This window comes from Nomascus leucogenys, chromosome 8, assembly GCF_006542625.1.
Source record: "Nomascus leucogenys isolate Asia chromosome 8, Asia_NLE_v1, whole genome shotgun sequence".
Taxonomy (NCBI): domain Eukaryota; kingdom Metazoa; phylum Chordata; class Mammalia; order Primates; family Hylobatidae; genus Nomascus; species Nomascus leucogenys.
The window spans coordinates 49,428,942-49,454,000 of record NC_044388.1 but is presented as its reverse complement, the minus strand read 5'-3'; the positions used below and the strand labels follow the sequence as shown (position 1 = coordinate 49,454,000).

The 25,059-nt window shown below is 45.9% G+C and overlaps 1 long non-coding RNA gene across 1 annotated transcript in view; it reads left to right on the top strand.

The window, feature by feature from the left end:
- The window catches only part of LOC101179141, a 152,168-nt gene that overhangs the window by 83,259 nt on the left and 43,850 nt on the right, over window positions 1-25,059 (top strand). The window contains exon 3 of the long non-coding RNA XR_001116239.2: window positions 22,354-22,483. This is a non-coding gene — a long non-coding RNA (uncharacterized LOC101179141). The remainder of the gene's footprint in view (window positions 1-22,353; window positions 22,484-25,059) is intronic.

Here is a 25,059-nt window from a genome sequence, read left to right as displayed (position 1 = left end):
TTCCTCCCTTCCTGCCTCCCTCCCTCTCTCCCTCCCTCCCTGCTTCCTTCCCTCCCTTCCTTCTTCTGTTTTTTTCCTTTCTATTTATTTAGGGGGAGGCACGTGAGGGATGACACAGGATTGAGGCATGGAAACTGCTCGTGGTAGTGAAGGGGAGTCCTAGGCAAGAAGGACTCTCCAGAAACATGCTGCACATTTCTGCTTTTTCTTGGCTTTCAGTTCTTAAGGCTCCCAAAGAAAACTCCACTTGCACAATTTCTCCTTGTTCTTTGGCCTTTCAGCAATTACCCAGCCCATTCCCAAAGCCTGGACTCTGTGTCATCTTGAATGGTTCACACCTCCTTGTTCCTGATCTTCTTTCCCCACCTCCTCCCATCCTTCCTGCCCCCAGTTCCCCGGATAGTAATGAAAGCAAGGTCTCCAGGTCTTGGGAGCACCCACATGTTCCTTTGGGAGGGCTGAGTGGCTACTGACAGCAAGAACAGAACCTGGGGCCAGTGTCGCAGAATTCCCAGAGCTGTGCCAGTTTAAGGGCTACCCACAGGCATCTATATGCTTTGTCATTTGCCCCTGTAAGGAGTAAGGCCAGGAGTCCTGGAGAAGTCAAGCTCAAGTCATCCTTTGTAATGACACTAACAGCTCACCTTGAGTTCTCCTCACACAGGCCAGTCACTGCCATTTAATTCTGTCCTCACATCCCATCAGCAGGCACTGTGGTGTTTCTATCTTACTGAGGAGGATGCCAGGGCTTGCCTAACACTATCACCTTGCCAGAGTCGTGCTGCTGAACGATGGCAGATCTGGAGTGCTATCCTGGGTGTCTCTGGCTCCCTCCCACATCCTGGTCTCTACCCACCATGCTCCCTGGAAGTGGAGAGCAATCATGGATCTGCTGGTTTCTTTCTCTGCACCTGGAAACCTCTGGAGGGCAAGGCCTGCATTTTTCCAGCTGTGACACCAGCCCATGTGTCTCATATCATTTCTCTCTTATGTAGCAAGAATTTCTCCCCAGAAAAGAGGCAGCAAAGATGGGCAGGGGGTGCAAAGGTGGGGGCTCTGACAGCCAGGTTCCGAGGGGCGCTGCTGAACAAGCCCACAACCGTGGTGAGGCAGGGAGATTCCACAGGACTCCGTATCCGTGCTTTGAAGATGGCTTTCATGCTTTTAGACTTTTCTTTGTTCATTTGTTGTTTGTTTTCCGATGATGTTTTAGTAAAAATTTCTTTTGAAAATCCCAAGCTTTCTCAGCTGTGCAAAGGGGAACAAAGAACAGGGCTTTGGTGTTTTGTCCGGACTTGGACAGGTGTCCCGCTGAGGAAGTGGCCTGTCCCGGCCCCAGTCGGGTGGTGCTTGGAGGGTGGGGAGAGAGGCAAGCAGGCTCGGCTTGGCTGGGGATTCTGTGTGCCCTTCTGTCGGCCACCTTTCCTCCTGTAGAGCTGTCTTTGTTGGATTTGCCCTTTTCCATAAGGAGCCATCGACCCCTTTATCATCCAACACAATGGAGGTTTATGAGAAACTTATTCCAGGAAGGTTACCAATGTTTCCCTTAAATAGACCCAAGTCAAATTGCTGATCCTCCCAGTCTCACCCTTGCCACTGTGACCAGCCCTCTAGGAGGGAAATCCAGCGAGGCCCAGTGGGCAAAGAACATTCCTGGCGTTTGGCCCACCCCGGGGGGGTGTCCCTGAATCCTGTTGAGCATCAGCTTCCAAACCGAAAAACGAAGAAACACCACTGACTTCACAGGCCTTCTGTCATGATTGAAGGTGGAGCTGCCCAGTAACCACACCTCCCTCTAGCACCACCGCGAGCCCTGGAGGACTCGGAGGGCAGAGCGCATTTGCACTTTGTCTGTGCTACTGAGGCCAGAGTTTTTGTTAGGCTAAAAGGGTAGAGAAAGTGGACCATGTGTACTCAGCGGAACCAAGGAGGGCAGAAGGCAGGTTAGAAATTGGTATGGTGGCTGAGTTGTTCTCGGCCATACCAACTCCTGAGAACAAATTCTGCACACGTCTTCCCATCCCACATCCCAGGACATCACCCTGGAGGCTTGGGAAGAGCCGTGGTGAGTGTGTTCACATCACAGGAATCAGGAAATGCTGCAGGATTTTTATGATCAAAGGCCCAGTTTACCACTGTTGGCAGGTTATTAAAGTTTCTAGAGTCTTAGTCATTATTTAAATAAGTAAAATCTGATAAAGTAGATGCAGTTTAATGATCCATATATTATGAGCACATCAGTGTTAACTGAACATTATCAATATATGCTTAATGTTTGCAATGAATGACTATCACACCACAAAGAATTCCATTATTATAAATGGAAAATATATAATTTTTTCTTAATCTAAGGTATGTTTTCCATTTAGCATGGTTGGTTTTGGAAAGATGTTATAAACTTACCATAAAAAATAAAATCCAGGGAGAAATGAAATCAGATTTTTAAAAATATCTAAAAATGGGACAGGCAAAATCAACTTAAGTAAACTACAACTGTAATGTATTAAAGGATAATGGGATTAATTTCACAATTTAGTTCAAAAGCATCCTCAAAATTATTATTGGTCAAGAAAGATCTACAGTGTGTTAAAGACAATTATTGTCACTTGGAGGAAGTTTTATTAAAAGGACAGTAAACCAGAGGTTGTTCTTGGGAAAATGCATTTTCAAATAGTCTCAAGTAGCTTAGTTTATTACATATTTATGTTCTTCAATGCAAGTCAGCAGGGGACCAACTCATTACATTTAGTATATTAAATACTTCATTTAGAACATCTTACGGTGGAAACTTCCTGTTTTTTTCCACTGGTGTTTGTTACCCAAGAGCAAACCACAGTGTCTCATAAAAGCATCAGCCTGTCTTTGGTCCCTGTAGAAAGCACATTGAATAAACATCTCTCCACAGCGGGGTTCCTGGCAGAGCACCGCCCCTGAATTTAACTTTGCTAACTTGGCACCGTGATTTTTTCCTAGTTGTGTCATGATAAAGAATGCATGCTCCTTCAAGCTCTGAGAACCCCTGGTTGCCAGCTGTGCAGAGGCAGCATTAAGGAAGTTCCTTGCAGGCAGCGTGGTGACCCCTGTGGGGAGGGATGTGACTGCTGCGTCCTAGTTTCTCCAGACCTCTTCAGCCATGACATCGGGCTTTGCCTTTTGGCCACTGAAAGAAAGTTCAACATCTTCTCTAAACAGAGCAGAAATTAATTCCTCATGTCCTTATTCTCCTAGTGATTTTCTCATTACAGTTACAATAATGAAGTTGTCACGTGCAGTGGGCTCCAGGGGCCATGGAAGGAAGAAGGGTGGCTTGTGCTCCCAACTCCACTGTGGTCTTGAAGCCACACCCACCCAGCTCCAGCCAAGGAGTGCGATTGGCCAGCGGCCTCCTGCCAGGCCTGCACACCTGCCCTTCACCTGGGCCAAAGCCATGCTCCCCACAGCAGCCAGCCGACAAGGAGAGACGGGCTGCTGTGAGTGCTGGCTTTGGTGAGGACCCACAGCAGCCTATAGGGCCCTCCTTAGAGGGTACAGATCTGGGACTTTCCACCCAACCTTCAGTCTCGCTGTCCTTATCTTGGGACTCATACCTGCATGGCGGGAGGGCTGCCTCTTAACCCTCTCCACTTTCTCTCATGGAGGCCTTTCTGCCACTAGAATCTTTGTAGACTTCTTCTCAGAAGACCCACACTCACAGGAGTGGTACCAAGAGTGGTCAGAGGAAAAAGGTGACAAAATGTGGGTTTGGGTCTAGATCGTGAATTAGCTAGCAGGTAAAAATGTCTCCATGATGACTGGTGGAAGAGCAGGGACTTATGTCCTCCTTGATGAGGGATGGCAGCTTGATTGCTAAAGATTTCACTGAGGTGGGCCTTGAAACACCACTCAGTGGAGGATAGTGCAGAGACAGGTGCAATGGTGGAAGCATATGGAAAATATTGGGGGAACAATGTCTACAAGACAGCACTGTTGACTGGTTATTGCAAAGCTGAATTCATGTACTGCAGAAGGAAAAGGAGACTGGGATGTATTAACTAGCAGTTAATGGTCAAGTGTGAGAGCCAGAGAGCTTCAAGGATAGCTTCTGAAGGGACCCTCGTCACCTGGCATGGGCGGGCAGGTGCAGTTGAGCAGCAGGTACTTGTGAAAGTGTCAGAGCTCCGGAGATGTGTGGGTGTTCAGTCCAGGCACTTCTGTGATCTGTGAGGCAGACCCTTGGTGGGGAGACCTCTGCATGGCGTTCCCTGCGGACGTTGGCTCTACAGTCCCTGTGAGTCCTCTGAGATTGCAGAGGTGGCCCCGCCATATCCTAGTACAAGCGCAGAAGCTTCCCCCACAAGCAGCAGGCATCTTCCCCTCTAGGAGGCCAGGGCACAGCTAGGCTTCAATCCCAGCATAACCCAGCTGAGAATATGCTGGGCTTGAGAGGGGAGGAAAAGACTTTTCATCCCAATAATGAAAGGCCAGCTGGCCTGTGTCCACATGGGAGCTAGGGGAGTATGCCTGGGGTTGGATTTTGAGGGTGTTTGATCAGACCGTAAATCAGATAAGCAATAGTTAGAAGTAATTTTTTTCAGAATATGAGATTTAACATTGTAGACAGGATGTCAAGAAATGAAGCAAAGCTCCTGAGGTGGCTCTTGGAAGACTGGGTCTTTTTGGGGATGATGGGGCCCCAAAGTAATGAAGGCTAGAAACCAGAGGCCACAACAATGATGAACAGCAAGGTTGGAGGGGTGGCCAAGGGGGCCTGAGCTGCAGGGAGTTTGGAGATGGCTGATACAGCAGGTTGTTCTTAGTATCAGGTAGGCCCACAAGGGTGCCACCCTATGCCTGTAATAGTAATGGTAAAGAAGGAAGAACAGAGGAGAAGCAGGCTGAGGACTGCCTCTCCACAACCAAGACAAAGCCTCCTGCTCAGTCCCCAGACATACCCAATTTCAGACTTGAAACCCATTGACTGAAGAGCTGGCTTGTCCTGAGAATGCAGATTCCTGCAGCATGGTGGCCAGCATATGAGCATTCGCCCAGTCCCTCCTCAAGGGCACCTATGGCCATTTACTCATGTGACTTTACTCTGGGTAGGGGAATTACCTGACATTTCAAAGACTATTGGACACAAGGCCTGAATTGCCAGGGATACCCAGAGATTCCACAGAGTCTTCTTGGCTTTCCTGGTAGAGTAGGGGACCTGGGGGCCAAGTCATTACTGGATCTGGCTGTTGTCCAGCTCGCAGTGGGCCTGCTGGGTCTGTGGCTTCAGCAGCGGTCTTTCCCAGTTCTTCAGTGGACTGTTAGACAAGAGTTACAGAGCAGGTGGAGCTACGCCCACATTAGGGTTCTTGGTTTGTGGGATAAGAGCTATCACAGCGGGAAAGGCCAACTGGGAAAAGTGAAAACCCCTGAAGCTGCCCCCTCAACCTCGCTGAATCTTGGCAGGAAATGGGAAAGAAAGGCAGAGTGAAGTCCACCATTAAGGACCTAAGGAGTTCGCAGTGTTGGTACTGATCATTGCTCCATTGAATTGTCAGGCTGGCCCTTGCAGAAACTGTGTGGATCCCAGAGAACAAATGTAGACTACCACTACTACCAGACTTAACCTAGCAGTTGCCCAGATCACACCATTAGAGCAGATTAGCAAAGCCCCAAGAACAGGGCATGTGCCTCTTAGTTTGCCAGTGCATGCTCCACTGTTCCATTTGGAAAAGAGGACCAGAAACAGCTCACTTAGGACTGATGATATGCACTGCTAATTTAACCACAGTGCTGTATGAACTCTGTGCCTCTTGGCATTCAGAGGTGAAGCCAGCTGGACTTCCTGGGTCCAGTGGGGACTTGGAGAACTTTTCTTACAAGGGGATTGTAAAATGCACCAATCAGCACTCTGTAAAAACTCACCAATCAGTGCTCTGTAGCTAGCAAGAGGTTTGTAAAATGCGCCAATCAGCACTCTGTAAAATGCACCAATCAGTGCTCTGTAAAATGGACCAATCAGCACTCTGTAAAATGGACCAATCAGCAGGATTCTAAAAGTAGCCAATCGCAGGGAAGATTGTAAAAAGGGCACTCTGATAGGACAAAAACAGAAGATGGGAGGGGACAAATAAGGGAATAAAAGCTGGCCACCGCAGCCAACAGTGGCAAGAGTCAGGTGCCCTTCCACCTGTGGAAGCTGTTTTTTCAGTCTTCACAACAAATATTGCTACTGCTCTGTGTTTAGGTCCATGCCTTCTTTAAGAGCTGTAACACTCAACGTGAAGGTCCGCTGCTTCATTCTTGAAGTCAGCGAGGTAAGACCATGAACCCACGAACCAACACAGCGCACAGCATGATATACAGTGAACAGGCCTGGGCTGCTTGGCCGAACTGTAGAATGCTGTAACGACCAATGACTTCTTGCACACTGAACAAAAGAAACAAAAGGGGGCTCATGCACTGAGAGTAGGGAAGACACACCTGCTGCTGCAGGTAGGGGATAAACCCTGCACTGCAAAGACTCGGGAGTTGACCACTCCAGTGAAGATTTTAGGGGCCAGAAATTAAGGAGTGCCAGGATTTTGCTCCACAGTGAAAGATAAGTCGCTGCATTTTGCATTAACTACTCCAAAGAAGTAAGCATGGTGCCTGGGTTCTGGTGGCAACTCATCCCATTCCTAGATTGTGGGTGACCCAGAAGGCTTCCAGGGGTACCGTGCATGGGCAGGAAAGGGCTCTGCTGTGGATCCGAACTGTGGTGCATTCATCCCTGCTGCTGGGGCCGCACGATCGTGCAGACCCTATGGTGCTGGAGGCATCAGTAGGGAACAGAGGCAGCTTGGAGCTTCGAGTAGTTCCACAGAAGAGCCACAACACAGGCTCCTGGGATGCGAGAGCAAGGCCTTGCCATCTGCAACAGAGGATTATGCAGCCTTTGGAAATGTTTCTTGTGTGCTGCTGGCCTTGGGGAAGGCAGGCTACTTGACCGTGAGACACCAAGTAACCCTGCTTCCAGAGCTGTTCTCAGGAGGTGGCTGAAGAAAGGGACCCTGGTCATTGAGAGGAGCAGTGGCTGCTTGTACACAGTGGGGCAGGGAGGAACACGCCCAGGGCTCCACTCGGGTGCCTCTTGGTATACCCGGGTTCCGCTGTAGAGGTGAATGGGTACTCTCAGCAAGCTTGGATGAGAAGAACACGATGCCCAAGGGTGTGATCCTTCGGGTCATGCCATCAGACAAGCCACTGAGCTCTGACAAGGTGCTGAGGGTGAGGGACATTTAGAATGAGTAGCAGAGTTAGGGGAGGATCAGTACCAGCTGGGGTCCCAAGTCAATGACAGCAATGCGGCCTACAGTCCATCCCACCTGCCTCCCTCAGCTGTGTCTCCCTCTGCAGAAAGCCTCATAGGGGCCCTGGAGGAGCTGCTCCTGCAGTGTGTGGTCAGTGAGAACCCCTACCCATGTGGACCTTGGTGGCCATGAGTAGCACAGACCCCCAATTATAGAAGCACACGTGAACAAAAACCCCAGCGTCTGCCTCTGAAATCTATGTCGACATTTGCTTTTCCCAGGTTCTTCCAGCCAGTGACTGAGGACGGCAGGGACCCTAAGGCCAGCCCGGTCCTGGAAGACCAGGGCTTCTCTGACGTTTGCTTCACAGCTTTCCTAAACCTTCCTCTGGGTGCATGGCCCTCTGGGACGCCGCCATCCAAATTTACCTCCCTCACTCTTTCACTGGGTCAGGCTTGCTGCAAGGCCTTACCCTGGCCCTTCACCCATTCTCTCTCACACATGGATTTATAAAGTCCTCACGCCTGTAAGCCCATCTCAGTGTCTTCTAAATGACTATAGTCATGTCACTTCACCTCTCTGGACCCTGGTTTCTCATCTGCAAATTGTATACAGAGTTAGAATTTAAGAAGTCAAGGTGTTGTTCGACTTATTCACCTACCAGAATCGGAATTCATGCCCCACCAAATACCTAGTGCAATGGGGAACTAGTGCATATTCATGAATTTTGTAGGTTACCCTAATTTGAGTGATGGGATGTAAAAATCAGAAAGAAAGCTTTTCTTTATTGTAACTCCTCTGACAGCGATTTTCTAACATGTCCCCACACACCCATCCAGCCCCACACCTCTTCCGACACTGCAGTGCCTGCAATCACTCTTAAACTCAGTATCTCTGCATTTTTGTTTCCTGTTCTCCCCAAGCTTCTGCCTCCGTGGCAGCTTGATTCCATTTGTTTGGGTGGAAAGAGCACAGAATAGGTGGGGGCTAAGACTTGTGTTTGAGCCCCTCTGCCATTTTCTTCCCCATCCTGAAAGACACGGGTGTATGTGAAGCCTGAATTTTACCATATGCTTTTCCCAAGAGGCTAAGTTTTAAATAAGTGTATGGAATAGCAACAATTACTTATTCAATACTTAGAATTCTGTATTTATTATATAATCTTGTCAAGTATCCCGGGGTTCATATTATTATCCCCATTTAAAGTTGAGGAAACTCTGAAAGGCTAAGTCATTTGTTTAAGGTCATAGAGCAAGCATATAGCAGAATTTGAAATCAAATGTAGGTTTTTGGGTCTTCCTAAGTCAAAACATGTTTCTGTTGCTTACCATTTTAGTAATGAAGTATTCAAAATCAGATGAGTCCTTCCCAGAACGCTCAATGCCTGAATCATTTCCTCTTTTTGAGGTGTCTAGAGAACAGCCAGGTGCAGCCATGTCACTTTATCTTAAGACCCTGCCATTGCCTGCCAGCTTGCCTGTCTTATCCGTAAACGCACAGGGCTCTCCGTGGGCAGGGGACTGGATCTTAATCATTGTATTCCCACGGTACAGCGGGATGCTTAGCACACAGGAGATGCACAACAAATACTTACCTAGTAAATGAATTGATGGGTAAATGAAATGATGGGTTTTAAAGACTGGATTAATTTATGACGTGAGATACAATGCGATCTTGGGTAAACCATTGAAAATGTTTTCATCTTGATTCCATTTCTTCATGTGTAAAATTAATACGATTAGGTCTCACTAAGTAACCTCTGAGTTGCTTTTCAGCTGTGAATGTCTGTAATACTAAACAATACATACATATTATGAAAGCTTAAAATCACATGCTCACATGCACAGTAAAAGAAGAAGAAGAAGAAATTAATGAAGCTTTTCTCCATTCAGTCGTTCAAGGCAATGGTTAATGCTGATTTACTTAACACTTTGATTGTAAGTGTCAGAATTGGAACCACACTAGCTGTGAATTGGAAAATGAACTAGTTTCATGGAGATTCACATGTGCAGTTTGTACACGGCACAAAAACTTAATAAAGCTCAAGAACAACATTCACACAAAGAAGTTGCCGTTGGCTGTGAGAAGCCAGCATAGTCCTTCCTGACGCACATTCCGACTGTTCTTGTTAATGTGGATGGCAGCGTGACATACACATAAACGGAAATCGCTCGTTTTAGAAAATACGAATTTCTTAAATCAATAGCATACTTTTTATGGTGACTCTAAGAACAGATTTTTTTCTTCCCATTCTCAGTGTGTTTGGAGTGGAATTTCTTGGGGAAAGCCAGGAAAGCAGACCCCATAAATTAGCCTGATGTAGAAAGTGTTTATGTTTATTGTTTGAGCCTGTAACTGAAACAGGATGGGGTTGAGCTCTGGGATGTACAGGTGGAAACACTTAGTGGGAACAGTATCCTCTGCCACACACAAGTATCCTGAGGGAGAAAGACTAGAACGTTCCCCAAAGGATAAAGAGCTCTCTGGATTTCTACCTACGAAGTAAGGGCAGACAATCTTTTACTGGGCAGGGTCATTTCCTTGGGCCCCGCTTGTTATTAAGGGGGATCCCGCCAGAATTATGGTGAGTGGCATCCCAGGTCCACCTAAAAGCAGTGTCATGACCTTGCAGCCCAGCAGCTCCTTTGTGTCTGCCAGTAAGGACTGCACATCCGCCAGTGGCTGTCTTGCCCACTGGAACTAAAAGCAGTGGGTTTTAAACTCCGATTTCAACAAGGCTATTACAACGAAACTGTCTTTGACTACTTTAAGAATCTCAGAAGCTATCTTTGTGTTCAATGTTTAGTCTAAACTTTGCAAAGTTACTAAGTATTCAATTAACATATATTTTCTTTTAAATCAAATAGAAGTGCACCCTTACTGCAGTTTTAATTTTTCCGAGGACCTGCTGGGATATTCGCTCGATTCTGAGACGTCTTTACTTATTCTTGTCTGCTTAATTAATGATTTTTTTTAAGTGGAGGGAAAAAATTATAAATTAGGACCCCATTCTTCCCATAACACGTTGACTTTCAAGTTAATAACAAAATGTATTATTAATAATAGTATTTAGCATTTATTGAGCACTAATAATGCACGAAGAGTTTACTAATAACTTTCCTTTATTATTTCATTTGTCTCACAATTACCTGTAGGTAAATATATCCTATATATCCTGTATTTCTCTCTTTTTCAAATGAGAAATTAAGTCTCAAAGAGGTTAAGTGGATTGCCCTAGGTTACACAGTTAGTGATAAGTACTCCTGGGACTCAGGTTCACAAAAGTCTGTGTTCTTCCCCTGGCACCTCTGATTTTCATCCCTGGCTGTGCAGAATCACTCTGGGAACCTTAGAGCTGATCACCCATCCCTGGGCCACCTCACATCGGCTGAATCATATCTCCGAATGATGTGGGAAGCATCCTGCTCGTTCGTTTAACTCTCCAGGTGACCCTAATGTGCAGCCACTGCTGCAATCCACCGCCGATCAAGCCAGTCCCCAGTGAACTGTGGACATTCACTCATAACTGGCACAGCCATCCCCGGAAATCTGTTTCAAGGAACAATTACTCAAAGGCTAACTACTAAGTTAATCTGTTTCTCAGGTATCTCAAACCCAAATCAGTTCCCCTTTTCCAAATCTAAACCAACATTTTCACTTCTGCCTTGCCGGTGTTTACTGTGTGTCCATAACATGCACAGCCAGACCTGGCATCTATGTTCCCTGCAGCATCATCCCTGGGCCTGGCACAGGTACATTTTTATTGAATAAATCAATGAGTGAACAAATGCATGGTTGAATAAATGTACAATACTTGAAGATGTCATAAGTCCCCAAATAATCGTTTTTTTCCCTAAATAATTTTGTAGAGGAGGAAACTGGAGGTTTATACTAAACATGGGGTTCATGTAGGACCTTTATTCAAAGGAAACTTGAAAACTTGGTTGCTGTAATGCTGGTTTGTCATGATAGCCCTTTGATAGGAGGAGTTATTATAACAGGATTTTATGGGGCTGCCATAAATAGTGAGTAAACAGGAACGAGGAAAACAAATGTGACAACCAGGGGTTTGTTTATTTTCCTTATTTATGCTCTGTCTTCCGTCTCTAGATTAATTTCTATGTCAAAGCCTTAGAGGCAGTTGGTGTGCTGGGCTGTAATTAAGTGTGTGAGTGTGTGTTTGTGCATCCGCACTACATGATGTTAAGATGAAGAATAAAAAATTTAATTAAATAAACAACAAGTTTCCCTATGGCTCCAAATGCATTAATAGTTGTCGACATCCCATATCTCAATGTGTCCCCTGGACTTCGGATGTCACAGTTATAGATCTTCAGGTGGGAGGGCCCAGCTTGCTGAGACTGGACTGATGTATTCACCTCCAGTGGTCCCTTGGGTGTTCATGAAGGAGCTCAGATGAACATGGCCACAGCAGCGCCACCTTCCCCACTGAGGGGAGCAGTACCAGGATCTATTCCAAATGCATAAAGCTAGTGCTGTGCAGTCAGGCCTCTCATACTGTGAAGTCATGTTCCCACTGGAGGTGCTGTGGGGCGGGGGTTGAGGAAGGCTGACTGGGCTCAGTTTTTCTGTGTCTTCAGGGCAGCAAATCCTGTGACCTGGAGGGCCCTGCAGCCACCCCTTATACAGGAAACGGCACTCTCTTAGTTCACTCAGGCTGCTGTAACAAAACACCTGATACTGGGTAGTTTTTTTTTTTATGTTACTTTGGCATAAAAATTATCTTCTTTTTCTTTTTTTAATTTTACTCTAAGTTCTAGAATACATGTGCAGAACGTGCAGGTTCGCTACATAGGTATACATGTGCTATGGTGGTTTGCTGCACCTATCAACCAGTCATCTAGGTTTTAAGCCCCACATGCATTAGATATTTGTCCTAATGCTCTCCCTCCCCTCACCCCTCACCCCCCACTCCCAGACAGGCCCAGGTGTGTGATGGTCCCCTCCCTGTGTCCATGTGTTCTCATTGTTCAGCTCCCACTTATGAGTGAGAACATGCAGTGTTTGGTTTTCTGTTCCTGTGTTAGTTTGCTGAGAATGATGGCTTCCAGCTTCATCCATGTCCCTGCAAAGGACATGAACTCATTCTTTTTTATGGCTGCATAGTATTCCATGGTGTATATATGACACATTTTCATTATCCAGTCTATCATTGATGGGCATTTGGGTTGGTTCCAAGTCTTTGCGATTGTAAATAGTGCTGTAATAAACATACATGTGCATGTGTCTTTAGAGTAGAATAATTTATATTCCTTTGGGTGTATACCCAGTAATGAGATTGCTGAGTTGAATTGTATTTCTGGTTCTAGATCCTTGAGGAGTTGCCACACTGTCTTCCACAATGGTTGAACTAATTTACACCCCCACCAGCAGTGTAAAAGCATTTGTATTTCTCCACAGCTTCGCCAGCATCTATTGTTTCCTGACTTTTTAATAATTGCCATTTTGCCTGGCATGAGATGGTATGTCATTGTGGTTTTGATTTGCATTTCTCTAATGACTAGTGATGATGAGCTTTTTTTTCATATGTTTGTTGGCTGCATAAATATCTTCTTTTGAGAAGTGTCTATTCATATCCTTCACCTACTTTTTAATGAGGTTTTTTTTTCTTATAAATTTGTTTGAGTTAAGACTTCATGACTAAAACATCAAAAGCAATTGCAACAAAAGCTAAAATTGACAAATGGGATCTAGTTAAACTGAAGAACTTCTGCACAGCAAAAGAAACTATCATCAGAGTGAATAGGCAACCTACAGAATGGGAGAAAATTTTTGCAATCTACCCATCCAACAAAGGTCTAATATCCAGAATCTACAAGGAACTTAAAAAAATTTACAAGATACTCAGTAATTTATAAGCAGCAGACATTTATGTCTCACAGTTCTGGAGGCTGGGAAGTCCAAGAGCAAGGCGCTGGCTGATTCGGCATCTAGGGAGGGTGTGTTCTCTGCCTCATTGGCAGCACCTTCTTTCTGTGTCCTCACATGTTTGAAGAGGCTAGCCAGCCCCCAGGATCTCCTTTATGAAGGCACAAATCCCATTCATGACCCAATCTCCTCCCAAAGGGCCCTCGTCCCAAAGGGCCCACTGAACTCCCAGTGAGTTCGGAAATGAACTCATTTCTGAAGACATATCTCGCCCCAACTTGGGTTGATTTGCTGTGTTCCCAGGCAAGTCATTCAGCCTTGTTGGATCTTAGTTTTATACTTACTTACCTCTCACGATTGTTTTAGGAACCAAAAGTTTCAAGCAGACCCCCAAAACTGGGCCGGGCTTCTTGTGAAATGTTTCTATGAGTGCAAACCTCCTGAATGGCCTTCAGGTGACATTTCATTGCCATGCGTCTGCTGAGGATTTACACCTGAGGGAAAAGTAACTTCATCCCCTGCAAGCATGTGCAAAAACACCTGAAATGAGTATAAAGTACAAGCAAGAAGATGAATAGATCCCTGGAGAGATTTGACTTCACTGATAGGCTTCTACCAGTACTACCTTTGTTAAAAAATATAGAGGTTGGGATGCTAAGAGGAAACACCCCAAGTCTAAGGAGAAACATTATTAAGAATAAAGTCTTAGAAAAGCATTTCAACTGGAAAGCCCCATCCCTTGAGTCAGTCCTAAAACTGGAAAGTGAAAGCACTGAGCGGGGAGTATTTATTACAAAATGCTGAGACTCATGAAAAATCTGTCTTGTAGAGGCAGGACAATAATCCCAAGCAAACATAAGCTTTCAAGTGAAATGTGTTTATAACATGAGTTGTAAGTTAGTCATAGCTTTACTTGGCCTAATGGTTAATTACATCAAAAGAAAAAAAATCATAAATATAACATGATTTATTAAGCTTTAACTAAAGTACACTTCTCATGTAAGCCCACAATGGATTCTCAGAAGAGAATGAGTAGAGGTGAAGTTTCAAGAGAAACACAACAACAAAAAGGCAAAATTGACCAAGACAGAAGAGTGGAGGAAAGTAACGATTCTTGCAGTTTCTTGAAAATGTCAGTTAACAGAAAGTGCCTTGAGCTGACAAGTCTACAAAAAAGGAGGAGAAATTCAGAGACAGATGAGTAGGGCTTAGAGAGTGAGAGCAGAGGTCACAGTGGGTTTGGGTGGGGTTCACCACCACGAAAAGCCATTTGGATGTGGATGTCAACTGTCTGAGGGGGTGTGGGTTCTTCATGAAAGGCCAGAAGACCTGGCCTCCTATTGGGGGATGCTCAGTATTCTGGGGCTGTACATGGATTCCCTTCCTCCAGGAGAAGCACTAAGGGAGGGGCCACGTGTACAGCCACTAACATGCAGCCACTCTGTCTCAAGTTGTTCCTATGGAGACCACTCACTGGCTTTTCCTTGGAGAGGGCCTGGGAAAGCCTGCAATATCAGAGTCACTTAATGAGGAGCCCAGGAGAATAAATAAGACCAGGACTTGTCAGCCACCATCAGGTGAAGTCTTGCCTATAAGGCTATGGAGTCATGTTTGGTGTCTGAAAATCCATACGCACAGCATGCATGGTCTATAAATCCCCCAAATAACGTCACTTACCCATACGTGTATTGTCTTTTGAATTATGTGGATGCCATTGTTATTAATGAAATACAAATTTTAAAATATTTATTACTGAATTCACAGCAGCTTGCAGTCAACACACTTTGAAAGTTACAGATAATCATGTAGGGAGATGGCCTTGCAATTTTTGGATTTTAAAGCAAATCTGTTAAACTCATAACAGTTAGAAATAAGTGCTCCCAAGCTTAAAACTACAGAGGTGAATTCTTTCCCCTCTCTGTAACCAGACCAAGGGCTTGGAGAAGCCTGGTTGAGCTCTGTCTTGTGAGGGTTGGGGACAACGACTCACAGCTAACCCACCCCGGGATTGCTAAGGTTTCTGCTTTGGGGACTGCAGATTTGGACAGATTGGTTCTGCAGCATCTAGTGGAGAGAAAAGTCACACCCAGAAAGCAGGAGGACAATTTAGATGAAAAGTATAGACAGCAATAGGAAGCTTTGGGATGGAAGACAAGCAGGGACCAGCTCTGAGAAACAGCAGAGCATACAGGCACTGTGGAAGTGAAGGAAGCCCCTTGCCCTCCACCACTGTGCCAGGCAGAATAACACCCACCCACACACACACACACATGCACACACACGCACACACACGTACACACGTGTACACATGCACACACACGCACACACACATACACACACGCACACACACATACACACACGCGTACACACACGCACACACACATGCACACGCACACATGCATGCAAATGCACACACACACACGCACACACACACATATCCTACCTGTGTGTAGGAACCTGTGACTGTCGCCTTAGAAGGCTGGAGTCGCTTCGCTGATGCAATGAAAGATCTTGAGATGGGAGGTTATTCTGGATTATCCGGGTGGCCTAACGTGATCCCAGGGATCCTCACAAGCAGAGACCCCGTCTTTGCTGTAGTCAAAGGCAGAAGCATGTGGCCATGCAAGAAGGCTCAGAAAGATGCCATGTTGCTGACTTTGCAGGAAGGGGCCGTGAGCCAAGGCATGCAGGCGCCTCTAGGAGCTGGAAAAGGCAGGGACACAGGTCCTCCCTGAGAGCCTCCAGAGGGGTCAGCCCTGATGACAGTTTGCTTTATCCTGGTGAGACCGATTTTGGGCTTCTGGCTGCCAGAATCACAGGGTAATAAGTGTGCATTGTTTTGAGCCAATAAGTTGGTGGAAATTTGTTACACAGCAATAGAAAACTAATAAAACGCCCAACTACGTCCTCACCACCAGATCGAGTGTTTGGGGAAACAGGATCCTGAGGTCAGTGTTTGGCCTGGTCCTTGGAGCCCAGGACTCCTGGAAATTTCCTTGCCTTCTGTGGATCACACAAGCAGTCAATCTCCATGGATGCCTGCACGAAGGCACCCAGGAGACCCACAGGATTGGACTCTGCAGGGTGCTTTCAGAGGACTTGAATCCTGGATGCCGGCAGAAACCTTCGAGCTGCCCAGTTAGTAGGAGGCTGCCCAAGGGAGGAAACTCCAAAATAGGCAACTCCATTATTTCTTCAGGAATTGAGCAAATTACTGAGGGAAAAGAGTTTGAGAGAAAAGCTTATTATTTGCAAGAAAAGAAATTACTCTAGAGTAAACCTGGAAAATAGGGTTGTACTATATTATTTTCAGGTCACTAAAATTAATTGCCTGGGTTTTTGAAAAATGCTGCCCAATTCAAACCATCTACGGGAGGAACTCTTTGCAGTACCTGCAACACCTTTAATGATGGAATAAAACGTCCTTGGTTTTTCACAGGAAGCACATGTTCTTTCAGTCTGCACGTTTACTGCACACTAAAGACAGACTGTAGCTGATTCGCTCCAAGCACCAGAAATTGGGGTTATGTACAGGGCAGAGACACTCATAAAATGTGCACTGGGACGTTGGACATCAGCTTTGCAGTGACAGCTTTCAGAGTCGACGTTATCATGTGTGTGCCTTGTAGCCAGCAGACCAGGAACGCAGAAGCCCAGAACCTCATCAGGCAATATGGGGTTATGAAGCTGATGTCACCCTGTGTACGGTAAAAGGATCACAGCACAGTCATGATCACTAAGTAGCGTGTCCTTGTACACTGAGGAGAAAAGTGACCCTAAACTACACAACAAGGCTGCGAGTAGATGTCACATGTGTCCCTGACACTAGGGCCCTTTTGGTTTCCCCATCTCTTGATGAGTGACACGTTGTCACTACCTCAAGGGTGTGAAGCAAACTGCAAGAAAAGTAGAAGAGAGACCTACTTCCACGTGTCCTAGGAGCCAAGGGCAGTCATTCTAAGGGGTCTGGAGAAGCCGCTGTGAGGGTTTCAATGACCTGGGAAGTAGCAGAGGAGGAAGGACCCTAGTGTGTGTAAGATGGTTAGGACTGGGCAACCAGAGAAGGTGGAAGGAGGTTCAGTGCTGGGGGATGGGGCTCGAGAGGCCAGAAGTAGGAAAAGGAGTGGCTTGTTTAGTGGACAGTAGGAAGCTGACAGGAAGAAAGGGAGGGAGGAAGGCAGGGAAGAAGGGAAGGAGGGAGGGAGGGAGCATAGGTTAATGGTTGTGAGACAGACATGAGTAGAAATAGGAAGAGGGATTAGAGCCAAACAGCAGTGGGTCCTGACTCCCAGGAAGAGGTGCTTAACCTCAGCCTATGTCTTTGGGAGTGATTTTGTCACCTGTGACACATGCGTGAGTGACACAAGGATGCTGGAGGGAGCCTAAGGCTAATGTGTGCCTTCTGTTTAAAAACTCTTTGTGTTTGCACTGTACTTTCATAAAGCTCATAATGTGATGTGTTTGGGAGGATTTGCTGGTCTCTCCAGCCTGGCTACTAGAGAAGCCATCAGTTCCCAGTGACTCAGTGAGTGTGAGGACCTGCCCTGGCTGGGTGTCAGACCAGAGGGAACCAGAGCAACCACAATTCAGCAATTAACCCATGCTCATCAAACCCAGCCTCCCTGGCTTTAAACCCCTCCCCACCACACCTCTCGCCTCTCTGCCATAGGGGACTGATTTCAAGTTTGGGTTTTCAACTTCAAACTCCCTGTCTGAATGTTCACAGGTGGATGGATGCCCTAAAGCCATGGATTTCATGGAGCCCTTCTGCAAACACGTAGCTGCCTGTGCAGACAGAGAACAGGTGGCCACAGGAAGAATGGATTACAAACAGGGAGAAGCCCATGAACAGGTGCTCCCCATCACTAATCATTAGGGAAATGCAAATCAGTACCACAATGAGAGACACAGCCATGAGGATGGCAGCTATCACAAAACAAACACAGAAAACAGAAAGTAACAAATGCTGGTGAGGATGTGGAGAAACAGGAACCCTTGTACAGTGTTAGTGGGAATATAAAATGGTGCTGCTGCTATGCCTCACTGTGCCAGTGAGGTTCCTCAAAAAATTAAAAATAGAATTTCCATATGATCCCGCTATGTTATTTCAGGGTGTACACTGAAAATAATTGAAAGCAGGGAATCTTAACAGGTATTCGTACACCCGTGTTCATAGCAGCATTATTCTCAATAGCCAAAGGTGGAAACAGCCCAAATGCATACGGACAGATCAACAAAATGTGTGTATTCCCACAATGGAATGTGATTTGGCCTTAAAAAGGAAGGAAATTCTGACACATGCTACAACATGGATGAATATTTAGGACATTACGCTGAGTGAAATAGGCCGGTCACAAAAGGACAAATACTGTGTGATTCCACTTGTCTGAGGTTCCTAGAGCAATTGAACTCATAGAGACAGAAAGTCAAACAGGGGTTGCCAGGAGCTGGGGCAGAGGAATGGGGAGTGAGTGTTTGATGGGGATGGAGTTTCAGTTTTGAAAGATGAAGAGAAGTCTGGATTTGGATGGTGGTGATGGCTGTACCACAGGCAAATGTACTTAAAGCCGCTGAACGGTGCACTTAAAATTGTTAAACTGGTAAATTTTATGTGTGTGTGTGTATATATACATATATACACACACATATACTACATATATATGTAGTATATGTGTACCACAATAATTATAAAGAGGCTAAAATGCATGAATGTTGCCCATACACTCACTTATTGAGAGACAATTATTTAGCAGTAAATAGGGAGGTAACCACATGATGCTGATATATAATTCACCTGCAAATCAGAAGACCTGGAATCTAGCTTTGGTTTCAGCTTTTCAGTCCATAGACTCACTTGGGACTGACACTGCTATGCTTCTCTTGGCCTCAGCCACCTCATCTGTAGAATATGCACTTGGATTAAATAATCCTTAGGGTCCTTTCCAATTCTAAAGTTTTGTGTTTCTGAGATGTTGTGTGGCCAGGCTGACAAATCTAGCATATTTGTAACTCAGACTGATGTGGCTACACTATGAGCATATTTCCTTGTCTGAAAGTAGCAGGCTCTGCTTAATATGGTGTGATCTAATAGCCCACAATCCTTAAGTGAGAAAAATGCCTTCTAGAATAATTTCAGGTCAAATCAGCCGTTATCTCAGGTCAAATCAGCTAACAACCCTGACTCCGGAAGGCTCTTCTGGACCTGAAGGCTATTTAAGGGTGTGCATGCTAGAAGCATTTCCATTAACCGGCTCCCTACCTGGGGGAGCTGCAGAGTCTGGTCTCCCGGTTCCCTCTCCTCCTCAGTACACTGGCAGCTCCTGAGCCTTCCCTGGTGGGCGAGAAACTCTTCAACTCCTGGTGCTGTTGCCATAAAGAAGTTCTGCATCCTGGCAGTCTGTTCCGGTGGCCAAGGCTTCAACTGCCCCATGTTGCCCAGCTCCAAATGTCGGTATCCTGGTCTCTACTACAGTGTTTGCTCCTCAGTGTGAGCCTACGTTCTGCCCACCTGGGATTAAGAAACCCTTCTCCCCAGCCCTGAGCCCAGATGGCACTCTGGCTGCAGACAGCCTGGCTTAGAGCAAATGCGGTTCTTTTAAGACCCACAAAGAGCACTTTGGTCTAGCGCTGACAGTGGAGGATGGGGCAGATGATATTAGAGTCACATCTCCTGGTGTGACTCACTCCTGAGCATAGGCCCTTACCCTCCTAGGAAGAGCAGCGATGGCATTCTCCCTGTCCCTAGGATGGAGTCTCGCCATTAGCCTCAGCCTCATAGTTGGAAACCACGATGGGGGAAATGGGCAGAGACGGCATCACTGAAGTGCAGTTGCTGACCAGACACTGGCAGACACAGGGATGGCTTGACACGTGTGTGCCAAAGCTCATGGCAAGGTTTCTGCAGAGTCCATGAACACCTGGGGGCACTTCCGCTGGTATCCCGGAAGTGGATCTCCTTGCCGGATCCTGCTCCTCGTGGATCTCCTTGCCGGCTGGCAGCAAATAAGCTGATCCCAAGTGTGCAAACTGCCTGCATTGCTGTCTTCCCTCTCTGCTTTGTTCTTGTATACATCTGCTGTTAGATAACATAGATGAAACTGACCTGTGTCTCCTCTGGCACCAAGTAAACAACTGACGATAATTAAGTTTCATTCCTCTATCCGTCAGGGCAAGGTTTTCGTCTCTTCTAGTCAGGGAAGCATAACTCTGGGGCCTCAAGCCTGAACGAGGGCCCTAACGTAGCATTTCATTGCTTTTTGAGGAGCAGGCCATGCACATGGGGACCCTGAACCCTGCTGCGAGGGGCCACCCTCCGTCTGGGGGAGCCTGTCAGGCTGCACCCCATCTCACTTGGCCTTGATTCACCATCTTCAAACAGGTAGCTATGAATGGCTTAGGACTATTCTTAGAGTTCACTTCACCAGCTGAGTTTAAAACATCCCACTATCCTGTGAGAATGATGAACAGCACCACAGCCACTCTGGGCCTGTGCTTATAAAACAAACTTGACTTTGCTTCTGCTCTTCCCAGAAAACACTCAAGCGTGCTCTGGGGAGTAGGCATACTAGTTATTTGCACCTGATGTGCAAGAAAGAGTGCTTGGAAGATCACAGAAGAGTCAGACAGGAGGAGAGCTGAGGGGTTGAAACCCTCCCGTGAGCAGGTACCTGGCACGTACCTGGCACACCATTCTCCTCCTGAGAGTGCTGCTCTGTCGCCCAGACTGGAGTGCAGTGGCACAGTCACAGCTCACTGCAGCCTCAAACTCCTGGGCTCAAGTGATCCTCCTGCCTCAGCTTCCTGAGTAGCTGGGACTATATAGGCTACCATGCTTGGCTAATTTTTTAAATTTATTTTGTAGTAGAGACAATGTCTCACTATGTTGCCCAGGCTGGCCTTGAACCCCTGCCCTCAAGGGATCCCAAAAAATATATTTATTTCTAAATTCATCCTAAATGTTTGCAATGTTAAATATGTGTGGTGAAAGAACAGATACCTTTCATTTTTTGAATCACCTTTCAAATATTGTTACAAAAGCACATATTACTGTGAAATAGTCGTAATTTTAGAAAGAAATTATTCTTCAACTTCTCTTAAGATTTTTAATTAAACTTCTTATTTTGAAAACATTCAGAACCTAGAGCAAAGTTGCAAGAATATGACAAGTTAATGATTATATGCTCTTCCTGTCTATTGCCCCACCATTGATACTTAGCCATGCCAACTCTCTCCATCTCTATATTCTACAAAATTACAGTGCAATCATCAAATTTAGAAAACTTAACAATGACACAATACTATTATCTAATATGTGGTGAATATTCCAATTTTGTTGATGGTTACAAAATTGCCTTAAAAGCAACTTTTTCCCCTCAACACCAAAATCCAATCTAGGGTGATGCATCGCATTTAGGTGTCATGTCCCCTTAGACTTCCTTAATCAGGAGCAATCCTTAGCCTTTCTTTGTTCCATGAGGCTGAAAGTTCGTTTCCGAAGTGCTCAGGGTCTTTCGTTTTGCTGACGTCTCAGTTTGGGTGTCACTTGGTTAAGGTGGTATCATCCAGAGTTACCTTCTGGAAAGGCACCTTCTATCCTTGGAAAGAAAGGAATTTATGAGCAGGCACTAGGCAACTGTAAATATCACCCCACAATTCCACCGAATGATATTAATATTCAGCGATGATCTTTGCCTGGGCCAACGATTATTATGGTGGTTTCAAAGCAGTCATTTTCTAACTCCTCTATCAGTTGACCTTCTAGAAGGAAAGGCTTTCTCGTGGACCCCACCCCTTCATTTGCTTGTTTTCTGCCAGCATTATGTACTCGCAGGTTTGTTTCTTTGTGCAGTGAGTTGTCACCCACTGCCTTCATGAGCCATGTTCATGCTCAATTTCTCTCATGTGTGCCCAGTAGCAGCTCCTTCAAACTAGTCCTGTGTCCTTTTGTCCCCATCATTTGAGCAGTTCCTCACTTTGGACCTGATCCTGTACTTTTCCTGCCTCAGCCCTGGAGTCAGCCATTCTCTAGGGAGCTGGTTCCCTGGAGTGGGTCTGGCACATGTTTAACAAAGGAAGGAAGATGCAAGAGAAGGAAGTCCAACATCCAAATCATTTAAGAGAGGCTTGAAAATACCCGAGAACAGGGGAACTCCCGCTGTCCAGTGGACTTTAACCTTAAATTTTCCATATTTTCATATTTTAGGGCCTGCATGTTTTCTTCGGGAAGGCTGTGCAGTCTGCTCTGAGGAGACAGATCAACCTAGCCCTTCTCCAGGACGAACTCCGAAAACCACAGGTATTCACGTTCAGAGGATGACGCATCTCAGAATCAGGTCTGTGTGTATGTGAACTGCTTTTATCTCGTAGAAAAGAAAATCCCCATCTTATACAGCAGCTTTTTGACAAAACATGTTCATGCATCCCCAGATCAGAAAAATCATTTGTTACTTCTGTTTCCTGGAAGGGGAAAAGCACTGAATAACTTCTGCAAGCAAGGAAACCTGAGTTCAGTGTGGTTCCCAGGGCCTGCTAGCTCCTTACTGACTGAGAGCTGGACGTTTGGCTGAAGCACACATCTCTCAACAGGGGCCAGTTATATCCTTATCAAGGAGTGCCTGGAGTGAGTGTGTGTGTGTGTGTGTGTGTGTGTGTGTGTGTGTGTGTGTGTGTATGTGTGAAAAAATGGAGAGAGAAATGAAAGTTGTGGAGGTGAGAAAGTATTTCGTAGGTTAGATATTAGTCATCATGAATATTTTTGCATTTAAAATGAGTATCTTGTAGGACAGAAGTTCCTAACACAGAGTTTTTAATTTTGTTTCGCTTTTTATTTTTCTAAAATAACCTTTTAAAATAACATTCCTCCAGCCTGGCCAACATGGCGAAACCTCGTCTCTACTGAAAATACTAAAATTAGTGGGGCGTGGTGGCAAACGCCTGTAATCCCAGCTACTTGGGAGACTGAGGGAGGAGAATCGCTTGAACCCAGGAGGTGAAGGTTACAGTGAGCCAAGATCATGCCAGCCTGGGCGACAGAGCAAGACTCTGTTTTGAAAAAGAATAAAATAAAATAAATAAAATTCCTCCCTATGAGACATGATACCACTAATTCACCCCTCTTCCCAAATTTGCAGATCAAGTTATTAAAGCTCTTTTCAATTCATTTTTCCTTTCTGAACAATGACTATCTAATATAAAAGAGTTAACTCATTCTGTTGCTCAATACAAATAAGGATTACAAACTGTAGAGCTATTTCTAGCAGAAGTACTTCCTTATGGAACCAATTTTTCTTCTGATTAATTCAAATTTATTTTAAACGTGTGAAAGAATTTCAAATACTGTTACATGGATATTCTAAATGTCTAAAATCAACTCTGAAATAAAGTCCCTACCTGGAGCCTCCCTGGCTCACTTTTTCTTCCTTAGCTATTCTCTTGTTCTTTCTTCCTGTATTTGTTCATTGCAAATCTTAAAATCATGGTAAGACTGAAAACAATTAACTGAGCAAGGTAACCCCATTAGAGACAATGCTGTGAATACCTGCAGAGGGGGCTGTGGAAACAGTGACTCAGGCTGCACACGGGGTGGGGGTGGGAGTGAGGAAGACCCAGGAGGGGCCTGGCAGGGGAGCCAGAAGGGCAAAGAGCAGCAGGAGCTCCGCAGGACTTAGCGGGTGAGCAGGCAAGCGAGTGAGGGTCTTGAGGGGTGCTGGGAGCAAGTGGGCAAGTGAGGGTCTTGTGGGGTGCTGGGAGTGGATGCGCTAAAGTCTGAGAAGGGGCCATGGTCCTGATCGCTGGGGGGTCTGTCATCCTCAGTGAGGAGTTGGACTTTCCAGCCAGCACAAAGCAAAGCCCTTTGATGAGACGCTTCACTTCAGAAGTCACCTTGGCAGCTGCGTCAGGGAATGGGTGTAGCGGCTCAAGAGTGAACCCGGAAAGGCCACAAAGGAGGTCCCTGCCTCAGTCCAGGCAAGGCTGTGGCCTAGATGAGGGGGTGGGCTCGTGTGGATGTGGAGAGAGGTGGCTGGGGCCTGGGTGGATTTTAGGGGTCGAGCTGGCCTGACTTACTGATAAGTAGATACGGCAATGGGAGGAGTCGGGAGGTCTGCTTGGGACCCACCAGTGTGGAGCCGGAAGAGAGGCCACGCTGACGGTGAAGCTAAAGCTGTGAAGTCAAGGTTTGCTGGTTTTCCGGCCCACAGCAAGCCCTTCCCTGATGTGCAGGGGTCCCAGGGCCCAGTACTCTGTTCTTTGGCGGTAGCTGGTTGACCTTGTCTGAGGTCATTGTTCATCTACGCATCAGGGTTCTTCTGTGAGTTTTTGAAGCCAGAACTAGCGAAGAGAGTCAATCCAGCCCCTCCCATGTTCCCTTCACTTTCTTGAGGAAGAAGGTCTGCAACAGGAGGATGTAAAACCAACGCTGAGGAGAAGAGAGAGAGAGAGAGAGGGAGAGGGGACAGGGAGAGATGGAGTGAGAAGGGAGAGAGCACGAGAGAGAGAGGGAGGGAGAGAGGGGGAGAGAAGACAGGGAAAGACGGTGGGGAGGGAGAGAAAGAGATAGGGAGAAAGACAGGGAGGGAGAGGAAGAGGCAGAGAAAGGGAGAGAGGGAGATGGGGGAGAGAGACATTTGAATGAAGTCTACAGATTAGTTAATAGTGTTATCATTGTTAACTTGCTGACTTTGATCATGGCTATGGTTACGGGTGTTAATATTTGAGAAAGCTGAATGAAGGATGAACAGAGATTTTTCACCCTAAGTGAAAAGCCATAAGTCTGAAATATAAAACATTAAAAAGTTTTTTAAAAATAAAAAATCTAGGCAAAAATTATAGCACCTCAAATACTGCTTTTGATATAATTTGTGCCTAGTCAATTTCCTAAAAAACATTAGTTTTCTCTTGAAAAATATAA